At 40.6% G+C, this 12096-nt stretch overlaps 1 long non-coding RNA gene across 1 annotated transcript in view; it reads left to right on the forward strand.

Annotated features, from left to right (window-relative positions):
• The first annotated feature begins 3 nt into the window (after positions 1–3).
• LOC144761661 (uncharacterized) overlaps positions 4–12096 on the forward strand; it is a 145185-nt gene continuing 133092 nt past the window's right edge. Inside the window, exon 1 of the long non-coding RNA XR_013595836.1 lies at positions 4–125. This is a non-coding gene — a long non-coding RNA (uncharacterized LOC144761661). The remainder of the gene's footprint in view (positions 126–12096) is intronic.

Raw genomic sequence — 12096 nt, forward strand, 5'->3', positions numbered from 1 at the left:
AACAGCAACAATAACCAGGCGCCAGCCAAACGGGATGACGCTCGGTTCACTTCCGAGTATGGCAATCTTCTGGCGAAAGGGGCTCTGAAGAAGTATTTAGATTCTGCGCTTGCAGGACAAAACAGGTATTGGATCATTATAACAATGAAACATATTGTTTTTAATGAAATAGATATTTAACAAAGGTAACAATGTTTATTTTGATTGCATAATACATTTCTGTTCACTGGAAGTCCATGAAATGTATTTATGTATGCATTTTGCTTTTATTTAATAGTTCTTGTTTGTCAACAGAACACACGAATGCCTTGAACAGGGGTGGCTCATCCATTTGAGCAGCAGAGTGTCGCCCCATAAGCTCCAAAGCGGAAAAATAAAAACGGCTATAAAGTCTATTTACAGCCACTTTATTTTTCAGATACACGTCCTACGCTAGTGTCAGGATGGGGCAGGGCCAGCACTGCCGGTTGGCAGCAGCAGGGAACTGCATGCTTTAAAATGCACATGTCTCCTTGGCAGGCCATCTTGAGATGGCTAGCCAGACATATGCATTTTAAAGTTCTCTAGCCTAGCTGTCTTAGACAACTGGGTAGTAGAAAGCGCAGGCTTCCAGTGCCCATAGAAGCTCTGGGAGAGTCTGCTCTGTCCAATCCTGGTGCTTCTTTCATGGTGTGAAAGCAGCAAATGTGAAGAAAACATACAGAAATCACTGTGGTTATTGTGTTTTCGTCCTCCTATTTTTCATTACAGGTGTTAAACTTGTAACTTCTAAGTTATGGTGTGGTAATACATGTAATGTCAGCAATACTGGTCATATATTGCCAAGTCTTACTACAGGCCATTTGCAATGAGGAATTTAGTGACTGCGCAAAAACTGGGAATAATCACTTGACTCTGTCATGCAAAGCAAGGGACTTGCTACAGACTTTTTTCTGCTGAGCATAAAGATTGAACGGATTGGTAGAGAGACAAAATATCGAAATTAAAATATCGATATACAATAATATCGATGTTTTAATTTCGATGGTATAGAATATCGATGTGCAATAATATCGATGGACAGAATATCGATATTAAGGTATGCATGTTAGTAATATCGAAAATTTGTTAAGTATTAGGTAATTTATTATGTTGTTTATATGTTTGTTAAACATGTTTTTTAATGTATGTTTAGAATTTGTAAATTTGTTTACATTTTGCGTTTTAGTATCAGAGCGGGTTGTGGGTTTATAGGGGAATAGGGTGGGAAGTAATTTAATTATAATGAATTGATTAATATGTTTTTAAAATTATTTTTGACTAATAAATATTTATTAATTAATAATTAATTGGTAATTAATTATTATTAATTAGTTAATTAAAAGAATTAGAGTTAATGTAGTAGTATTTATTATTTTTTGTTATTGTTAATTAATAATTAATTGGTAATTACTTATTATTAATTAGTTAATTAAATTATTAGAGTTAATGTACTAATATTTTTAATTTGTTATTGCTAATTAATAATTAATTGGTAATTCATTAATATTAAGTGATTAAATGACAATTACATTTTTTATGTGATTTATTTATGTGTAGTGGGTTGTGTGTTTATAGGAGAATAGTGTGTGAAATAATTAAATTAAATTAATTAAAAAGATTGTATTTATTTTTTGGTATTTATTGTTATTTAATTGTTAATTAATTAATTGGTTATTAGTTTTTTAAATATTTCATAATATTAATTATAAAAAAAATTATTAATAAATATTGTTTGTTCTTGTAAATATCTTGTTAATTAATTGGTAAATGATTTTTAATTGGCAATTAATATGTGTTAATTAGCTAATTTATAATTACATAAATTTAATATTAATTCTTATTAATTTATTAATTGATATTTATATTATTGGTGGTTTTTTGTATGTGTAGTGTGTTGTGTGTTAAAGGGGGATTAGTGTGGGAAGTAATTTTTACCCCCATGCTATCCAACGCTTTTCCTACTGTTGCACCCTCTGGAGTGGGAATAGTAATTTTTACCCCTACACTATCGAACGCTTTCCCTACTGTTGCACTCTCTGGAGTGGGAATAGTAATTTTTACCCCTACGCTATCCAACGCTTTCCCTACTGTTGCACTCTCTGGAGTGGGAATAGTAATTTTTATCCCTACGCTATCCAACGCTTTCCCTACTGTGTCACTTTCTGGAGTGGGAATAGTAATTTTTATCCCTACGCTACCCAACGCTTTCCCTACTGTTGCACTCTCTGGAGTGGGAATAGTAATTTTTACCCCTAACTGTCCAACGCTTTCTCTACTGTTGCACTCCCTGGAGTGGGAATAGTAATTTTTATCGCTACGCTATCCAACGCTTTCCCTACTGTTGCACTCTCTGGAGTGGGAATAGTAATTTTTACCCCTAAGCTGTCCAACGCTTTCTCTACTGTTGCACCCTCTGGAGTAGGAATAGTAATTTTTACCCCTACGCTATCCAACGCTTTGCCTACTATTGCACTCTCTGGAGTGGGAATAGTAATTTTTACCCCTGCGCTATCCAACATTCTCCCTACTGTTGCACTCTCTGGAGTGGGAATAGTAATTTTTACCCCTACGCTATCCAACGCTTTCCCTACTGTTGCACCCTCTGGAGTGGGAATAGTAATTTTTACCCCTACGCTATCCAACGCTTTCCCTACTGTTGCACTCTTAGGAGTGGGAATTGTAATTTTTACCCCTACGCTATCCAACGCTTTCTCTACAGTTGCACTCTGTTGAGTGGGAATAGTAATTTTCACCCCTACGCTATCCAACGCTTTCCCTACTGTTGCACCCTCTTGAGTGGGAATAGTAATTTTTACCCCTACACTATCCAACGCTTTCCCTACTGTTGCACGTTCTGGAGTGGGAATAGTAATTTTTACCCCTACGTTATCCAACGCTTTCCCTACTGTTGCACTCTCTGGAGTGGGAATAGTAATTTTTACCCATACGCTATCCAACGCTTTCCCTACTGTGGCACCCTCTGGAGTGGGAATAGTATTTTTTTTACCCCTACGCTGTCCAACGCTTTCCCTACTGTTGCACTCTCTGGAGTGGGAATAGTAATTTTTACCCCTATGCTATCCAACGCTTTCCCTACTGTTGCTCTCTCTGGAGTGGGAATAGTAATTTTTACCCCTACGCTATCCAACGCTTTCCCTACTGTTGCACTCTCTGGAGTGGGAATAGTAATTTTTACCCCTACGCTATCCAACGCTTTCCCTACTGTTGCACTCACTGGAGTGGGAATAGTAATTTTTACCCCTACGCTATCCAACGCTTTCCCTACTGTGGCACCCTCTGGAGTGGGAATAGTAATTTTTTTACCCGTACGCTGTCCAACGCTTTCCCTACTGTTGCACTCTCTGGAGTGGGAATAGTAATTTTTACCCCTATGCTATCCAACGCTTTTCCTACTGTTGCTCTCTCTGGAGTGGGAATAGTAATTTTTACCCCTACGCTGTCCAACGCTTTCCCTACTGTTGCACTCTCTGGAGTGGGAATAGTAATTTTTACCCCTATGCTATCCAACGCTTTCCCTACTGTTGCTCTCTCTGGAGTGGGAATAGTAATTTTTACCCCTACGCTATCCAACGCTTTCCCTACTGTTGCACTCTCTGGAGTGGGAATAGTAATTTTTACCCCTACGCTATCCAACGCTTTCCCTACTGTTGCACTCACTGGAGTGGGAATAGTAATTTTTACCCCTACGCTATCCAACGCTTTCCCTACTGTTGCACCCTCTGGAGTGGGAATAGTAATTTTACCCCTACGCTATCCAACGCTTTCCCTACTGTGGCACCCTCTGGAGTGGGAATAGTAATTTTTTACCCCTACGCTGTCCAACGCTTTCCCTACTGTTGCACTCTCTGGAGTGGGAATAGTAATTTTTACCCCTATGCTATCCAACGCTTTCCTACTGTTGCTCTCTCTGGAGTGGGAATAGTAATTTTTACCCCTACGCTGTCCAACGCTTTCCCTACTGTTGCACTCTCTGGAGTGGGAATAGTAATTTTTACCCCTATGCTATCCAACGCTTTCCCTACTGTTGCTCTCTCTGGAGTGGGAATAGTAATTTTTACCCCTACGCTATCCAACGCTTTCCCTACTGTTGCACTCTCTGGAGTGGGAATAGTAATTTTTACCCCTACGCTATCCAACGCTTTCCCTACTGTTGCACCCTCTGGAGTGGGAATAGTAATTTTACCCCTACGCTATCCAACGCTTTCCCTACTGTTGCACCCTCTGGAGTGGGAATAGTACGTTTTTTACCCCTACGCTATCCAACGCTTTTCCTACTGTTGCAATATGTCGAGTAAGTATATACATTAATTTATATGTAGTTTTAATTTATTTTAAATGTGTATGTATTAGTTATTCATTTTTTATATGTTTTACTGTTTATATTTTTAATTTGGTAAATTATATTATTTTTACATTATTATTAATAAATTTTAAAAAAAGATATTTTTAACTTCGATATTTTTGTATTACTATATATTTTTTTCGATATTTTTGTACTTACCTTTATGTAGATAGAACTCCGATATTTTTGCTTTCGATATTTTTGTGTCGATATTATTGTATGTCTATATTATGTCTGTCGATATTATGTCATAGATTCGAACAGATTGGTACCAATACAGATTCCCTATACAAATTTGAGGGCTTTAGATAATTTTAGGTGGTGATATCAATATAAGAAAACATCAGAAAGAAAGAATTTTCATCAAGTCATCGGCCTTTCACAGTTTTCATCTTTTAGATACACCTATACATAAATATACAGACTCTCTTTTGAAAACCCATGTTTGAATTATGTGTAATACTGCTTACTCTTAATATTAATGTAATTTCCTGGTTTTAAAAAATTATAATGTTAAGTGCTTATCACCTTGTTTTGAATATAATTTCCTTCTGAATGTAGAGTCAATCTTTCTGTGTGATGAGAAATGCATTCATATTTACAGCCCCACAACAGTACCCTGGCAACTGCTTTTCAGATTTGTTGTATATGTCATAGAAAACAGTACACAGACCTAGGTAAAACAAGAAATTCTTGTCAAATCTGGACCAAATAAAATCAGTAGCTTTACATTTGTGCTAAATGGAGAGTCAAGCAGTCACTGGAAGCCATACACTAGCCAAAGAGGAAGGAAAGCATTTAATATATGCAATCAGTGTGTTCTGAGATGCTGTGTGTTAAACCTGTCAGCCTGAGGGTGGTCTTCCCCCAAGCCTTTTGCCTCACCACCTCCATTATTTGCTGCATTTTTTGTTGTTGGCCTGAGGACACTATGCACTGTACCACTGCAAACCAGTGATAAAATGCTTGTGGCCCTTCCCTAAAATATTACTACAATGGCTTATACCCCAATTGGCATACTTAATATACTTGTAAGCCTCTTTTAGAGTGGTATACCGTATATTTATGGCCTGTAAACTAATTGCTCCTGGTGGGCCTGCAGCACTGATCATGTCATCCACTTAAGTAGCATTCTAAAACATGTCCCAAGTCTGCCACTACAGCCTGATGCAGTTTTCAACTACCATTTTGAGTTGGAATTTAAACCCCCTTGTCAAGCCTTAAACTCCCCTTTCATTACATATAAGGCATCCATAAGGCAGGCCTCAGGTAGCACTTTGGGCAGAGTGCTCTGTTATTAAAATGTAGGAAATGTACTTTTAGGTTTTACATGTCCTAATAGTAAAAATATGTCCTAAATTCATTTTTCACTACGGTGAGCCCTGCCCCTCCCATAGGATTACATTGGCAATTCATTATTCCATTTACTATTCTAGAATTTCCAATTGAAAGCTGGTAGCTCTTTCAAGTTTGGTGTCTTTGGGATTGTTTTGAAGAGCCCTTTTTTAATGTTAAAGTCAGATACATAATCTAAATTTTAAAAATGAAACTTTTAGAAAGTTTCAATTTTTCTGCCCTTCACCATTTTTCACCTGTAGCCTGCCTTTGATAACATGAGTAAGTGTAAATGACAGTTAGATCTCATGAACTGTTTCCAGACAGTCACAAAGTAATAGGATAGGTGTACCTCAATGGCCATCTGCTGGCAGTATGGGGGGCTAACGGCGGCCCTCAACTTTCTAGACCTGTCTGTAGCCTTCAACATCCTCTCCCACCACACACACACACTGCTATACTCCAGAATGACGGCATTCAGGGAACTGCCCTTGACTTGATCTGCTCACTCCTCACTGGCTGAACCCTAAGAATGAGACTCCCGTTACCCCTCTCCAAACCCCCAGAGATCTGCTGCAGAGTACCCCAAGGATCATCGCTCAGCTCCATGCTCTTCAACATCTCCATGGACACCTCCTCATCATCATCAGAAAGCTTGGACTCAGCATAGTATCATACGCTGACACCCAACTCATCCTCTCCCTCACCAAGGAAACCGACACAACCAGACGCAGGTTCCAGGAAGGAATGAAAGACATTGCTTCCTGGATGAGCAGCAGTAGCCTGAAACTCCATGCTGAGAAAACAGACGTGCTCATCCTCAGATCCACCCTCTCTGCATCAGAGAATTCCTGGTTGCCCAACACACCCATGAAACCCTCCAAACCCACGGACCACACCCCCAACTGTAGTGTAGTTCCTATATTCCCAATAGGCTCTGCGCATTGGAATAATATATCCTATAGATTAGATGTAGGACTAAGGTCGACTAGGTCTCTATCGAATTTACTAAACTTAATAGTGAGTGCCAGCTAGCTCAGAGGTCACTAGAAACTTTCTCGAATTCACAAGAAGGGATTAGTGTCTGACAACTGCATAAACAGGACAACTTTGTATCCCAAGAATAAGAAATATATCTCTAAAATCGCGGAAACAATAAATAAGTCTTTCACTAAGTCAATCGTGCATGCTTTGGTTCAACAGAGTTTGCAGAGAAATAGAGAGACGGGCATTTTCAATAAAAAGGTTTAATGAACAGTCTTCTTTCTCATGCAAGAGAAGTGAACTGTTACAATCGTTAAGCAGACTGCAAAGTATAATGCGTACAACGAGAATAGTATTATAAAATAATACTGTAAAAGCAGTGTATGGTTTCTAAGCCATATAAAAATACATACAGAAATAACATTGACTAAAATACTCAACTGTTGCTTCTAAATACACCTACCCCAATGTACCTAACCTAAGTCTAGTTCACGTGAAGAAGTAAGTATTGTGTAGCATAGGTTTTAGTTGTTTTTGCCAAGAATCTACCAAAGGTTTCTCTAGGTTCTAATCAACTCCATACCTTGGTTTAGAATGAAGGAGATCTGGTATCTCTGTCTCAGGACTCAATTTCCCAACACCCCGCAAGGGGAGCTTGGAAACACTGGGGCTAGATTCTAGGCGAGAGATAGGCCTCTTGATCAGTGCATCAGCTGGAGGGTTGGCTTCCTTCGGCACTTGCTGGAGCGAGCTGCGTCGGGCAAGTAGATAGTCGAACTGCTCCGAAACGCCGTAGTTTGCCATAGCAAGTGAAGGTATATTTATACCTTGAAAGTGTTTAGGAATGCCATAGATTGACGTAAAGTCGGGCATAATAACGTCAGGAAAGAACCTTAGGGAATAGTTGTTCTTTGCAAAATACATGAGTTCTTGGACAAATCAATATTCAAGCAAGGGGAAGTTCCCTAACTGCTTAAGCCGATTTTTCAAGAAATCGTTGTAACGTTTGGTATGAATGGAAGTAGCCATGCCTGTATTTGGTCTGCATGGGCTATGCCTAAATAAGGGATTGATTTCTATGCCTGTATAAGGGCAATGTGAATTGTACACATATAAGGGCATGAATCTGGAAAATTCATTTGGATCTCTAAATGGCACACAACACAACCCCAGCTTCATACTCGACTCCTCCCTCACCATGACCCAACAGATCAATGCCATCTTCTCCAGGTGCTTCAACACTGTTCACATCCTCCAAAACACCTTAAATTGAATCCCCTGAATCCAGAAAGGCCATCACCATGAACTCATGACCAGCAGACTAGACTACAGAAATGTCTTCTATGCCAGGATCAACAAATCCCTACTCCACAGACTCCAGACCCTCCAGAACACCGCTGCCAGACTCGTCCTTTGCATCCCATGACAACACCACATCACTTTGCCTCTACGAGACCTCTATTGACTCCCCATCGAAAAAAGAGTGACCTTCATCCTGCTCACTCACACCTACAAATCCCTCCACAACACTGGACCTCAATACCTAAACAAAAGAGTTTTCTTCTATTTACCCCAAAGCAGCCTCCGCTCTGCCAACCTCCCCCTGGCCGAAATCTAACCCATCTGCAGAGCCAGATTGGGAGGAAGAGCCTTCTCCTAGATAATGGCCTAGACCTGGAACAAACTCCCCCGCAATGTCAGACAATCTAAAAATCTGCAAGCATTCAGGAAAAACCTAAAGTCCTGGCTCTTTGGATGATATGGAGCTGCACAAACTACTCCCCTTATCCCCCAGTACCTGGAGACCCTCACGGGTGAGTAGCACACTTCACGAATACCTAATTTGTTGATTGAAGCTGAGCACAGCGCCACCTAAAACTCTTAGCCTGTGCTCTGCCTTCAAACAAAGGGCCTAACAACTCTGCATTTCACTGCAGGCAGCTTGGAGCTAGGACACGGCAGTCCGGAAATTTCATGCATGTTGAAGCCACTGTCTAGAAGCTTGTCTCCTCTACCAGAACCAGGGCACCAGGGTATACAAGTAGGGCCTCAGATTCCAACTCTTCAGTATTCTTCTTGACCTGTTGTAGTCTGCCAGAAAGAAGGACTTCTGTGCTGATGGAAGGACTGCCATTCAACTGGACTGTTGCTCTATAAGACAGCTGACTTTTATTTGTTCTGGTAATCTTCTTCCTTCTGCCTGGGTACAAGGACTTGGGGCTATATGTATGTAATTTGTTTTTTGCGATTTTCAAATTTCGTTTTTTTGGGAATCGCAATTAGATAATTGCAAAACGCAATATGGGTAGTATTAGCAAAATATTTTGCGAATCTCACGTATTCCTTATTTGTGAATCGCCATTTGAGGTTCGCAAATAAGGAATACCTTCTCATTCATTCCTATGGGCTAGAATGCCAAAAAGTGAATTTTTTCAAAGAAATCGGAAAACACCACCAACCTGAAGTTGATGATATTTAGCGATTCCTTAAGCCAAAATTTGCACAACTTGGATGCTTCCTACATTGCATTTAAGGAATCGCCATTTGCGATTCCTTAAATGCAATAGCATTTGTGATTCCTTATTTTGCATGTGGGTTTTTGTGTGCTACATAGCACACTGCCCTAATTGCAATCGCAAATGCTGAAATTCTGCGAATTTCAGCATTTGTGAGCGCAATTAGGCTTCCTACATATGGCTCCTGATCTTCAACTGTCCAAGGAACTCCAGAGTGACTCATAAGGGCTATTTTGCTGGCTGCCTGTTCTGGTCCAAAAATACACAAAAGGCTTCTTCTATCGTGTACCTGCATTTGTACCAAGCCTGATTGAGTCCGGACTCCTGGACCCTTGGAAGTGGTGCTAAAGTTGCCCTGATAGCCAAAATCCAAAGTGGGGACATTTTTGCTCAAAACAGTTCGGAGAATTGAGAACCAGGATGATAACGGGACCATCACCTAACATCCAGATGTGCATTGGCAGTAATTTGGCTTCGCTGATTCTCCCGCTACGTTCTTCTCCACAACAGCAAATCCATTTCAACTGTCCTTTGCCAAAGGGGTATATAAACTCATGGAACTATCTTTAGCTACATCCCTCTGCCTTGTCCCAGTGGAGATTTTCAACTTCCATTTCGACGACTAAGTCGAAGGTAGAAATCTTCACCACAGCTTTGAACCAAGGCTATCCGGCAACATCGCTCCCTCATTGGACACCCCCTGCAACCTTGCCCTGCTGAAATTTAACTTCTAAGTAAATTTTTCTCAAGGAGTTTTTTCAGTTCGATGGTAAGCGCTGACTAGGCACAAAAACGTCTTGCATCCTAACTGCGCTCTATCGTGGTCAGGCATATTTTTCAGCTTTCACCTGATCTCTCATGACTAGACGTCCATGGTTGGTAGTTTGATCTTTTAGATACTATTTTTTACACAAAAAAATTCACTCCAAGTTTGAGACATGTGTGCTGTAGGTACACCTGCTTTACATACTCCTGCTATCTAGTTTTGCGTCTGGATTTTTGCACTTTGTTTTTATTCAATATAGTCGTTCATAGTCACGAGGTAAGGTGACTCCTCCTTTCAGAGATCGTGTGCATGGTCCTCGACTCCATTGTTAGATTGTTTTCTTTCGATTATCTGGTTCGGACGTGTATTGCATCTCTCTGGTTCGGTGCCGTCCTTCAGATTCCCCTCAGTGAACAATCCACTCTACTCTCGACAGTATTGCTATCACACATTTTTCCCTTTCTCCGCATGTCCGTTCAATCAGAAAATCTCTCATCTTTGGTCGAATACATCGTAGGCTGCTTCCGGACAGAGACGCGTCGATCCATCTCTCTGCTGATGGTTTTGACTCTATTTCATTTCTGTCCTCTGTGCCACTCGAAGTATCCTCACATCGATCTACACCAGGTCTGTAATTTGTGCTTATCATTGGAGCACAAGGAAGAAGACTGCGAGGCTTGTCGTTTGTTCAGGTTCAAATAGACTCTTCGAGATCATTGGGCTTGAGGACGAGAAATGCAGCAACAAAGCATTCAACAAATGCCGGAGCTATTCAAAGAAGAGTCCGAACAAGAAGCGCAGCAGCAGAAGAAGATGAGGCCTTCATGGTTGAAGAATCCAACTCCGACCTCGACATCGAGTTCAAGTCAGAAGACATTCCAGCAGGTCAGGGTGTCATGGGTACCCCAGAAGTTACCCAACACTAAACATAAGGCTTCTGCACCACCTATGCCTATGTGCATTGGTCGACACCGAAACAACGTTTCTGACGCCCCTCCCTCGGGCACGGCACTGACACAAATAGTCAATCCTTCCGGCTCGGGATCGTCCCAAGACAAATCATCTTCGGACCCAAAACATTCTACTCCGAAAGACAAATCTGGTTCACAGCCAGAACCCTCCCACCCAAAACAAAAATATGCTCAGCAGACGAAAACTTCAGCTTCAAAATCAAAAACAGCTTCAGAACCAAAACCTTCCACTTCCAAGGACAAGTCCCGTTTGGCACCAAACTTTCTGCACCAAAATTGAGAAACCATATTTCATACCCTCCGGAACCAATCTTTGACTTTATGAAAGACAGATTTGATCCAAAACAGAAGAACATTTATATGAATCCAGATACTGGACACATATTGGCCAAAACTCCTTCCAAGATGTACTAGGCTCACAGGACATTGGAGACAACATTCCCCTAAAAAAATGAAAAGGACATTGCTACAAATCCTATACATTTGCCATCCCTTCCACTGCCTCCACCGACTTCACCTTTACCAGTACTGCCAGGCTTAGATCCACTTCACATAACACCACAGGGATCTCCTTACACACAGCCTGATTTAGAAGATAGGGATGATGATGATAATGATGACAATGTTCATCTGCCTAGAGACCCATGGAATGGATACAATATTGATCCACCCATTGGTTATGTTCAAGACCTACACCCTACAAAACCCTCACTTCCAGATGATAGCATATCTTTTCTGGAGCAAATTTCCAGGCAGCAGCACATCATTGAGTTGCACTGCACAAGTACCCCTTAGATTATGATTTTTTATTTGAAACACTCTGGTCTTCATACAGAGTTAATAAAAGTCTACTTATTTTGAAATTCGTGATGAGAAATGCAGAGGACACCTTAAAAGCTCAGTTTGTACCCGAATCTTAACACCCAGGGTTGATGAAAAATATAAAACATCACCCTCTGATCGTTTTTTATTGAATGACAGCTTCCCTTCCAATGCTTGTAAAGGAGCAAACTGAGACATCTGGTGATGCTTCTCTCCAGATAAAGAATCAAAGCTTATTGACTCCTCTGGTAAAAGAGTAGCAGTGCCAGCCTCTAATCACTGGTGCATTGCCAACACACGGGGCCTCTTAGCTAGATA

The sequence above is a fragment of the Lissotriton helveticus genome, chromosome 6 (genome assembly GCF_964261635.1).
Source record: "Lissotriton helveticus chromosome 6, aLisHel1.1, whole genome shotgun sequence".
In the NCBI taxonomy this organism is placed as follows: domain Eukaryota; kingdom Metazoa; phylum Chordata; class Amphibia; order Caudata; family Salamandridae; genus Lissotriton; species Lissotriton helveticus.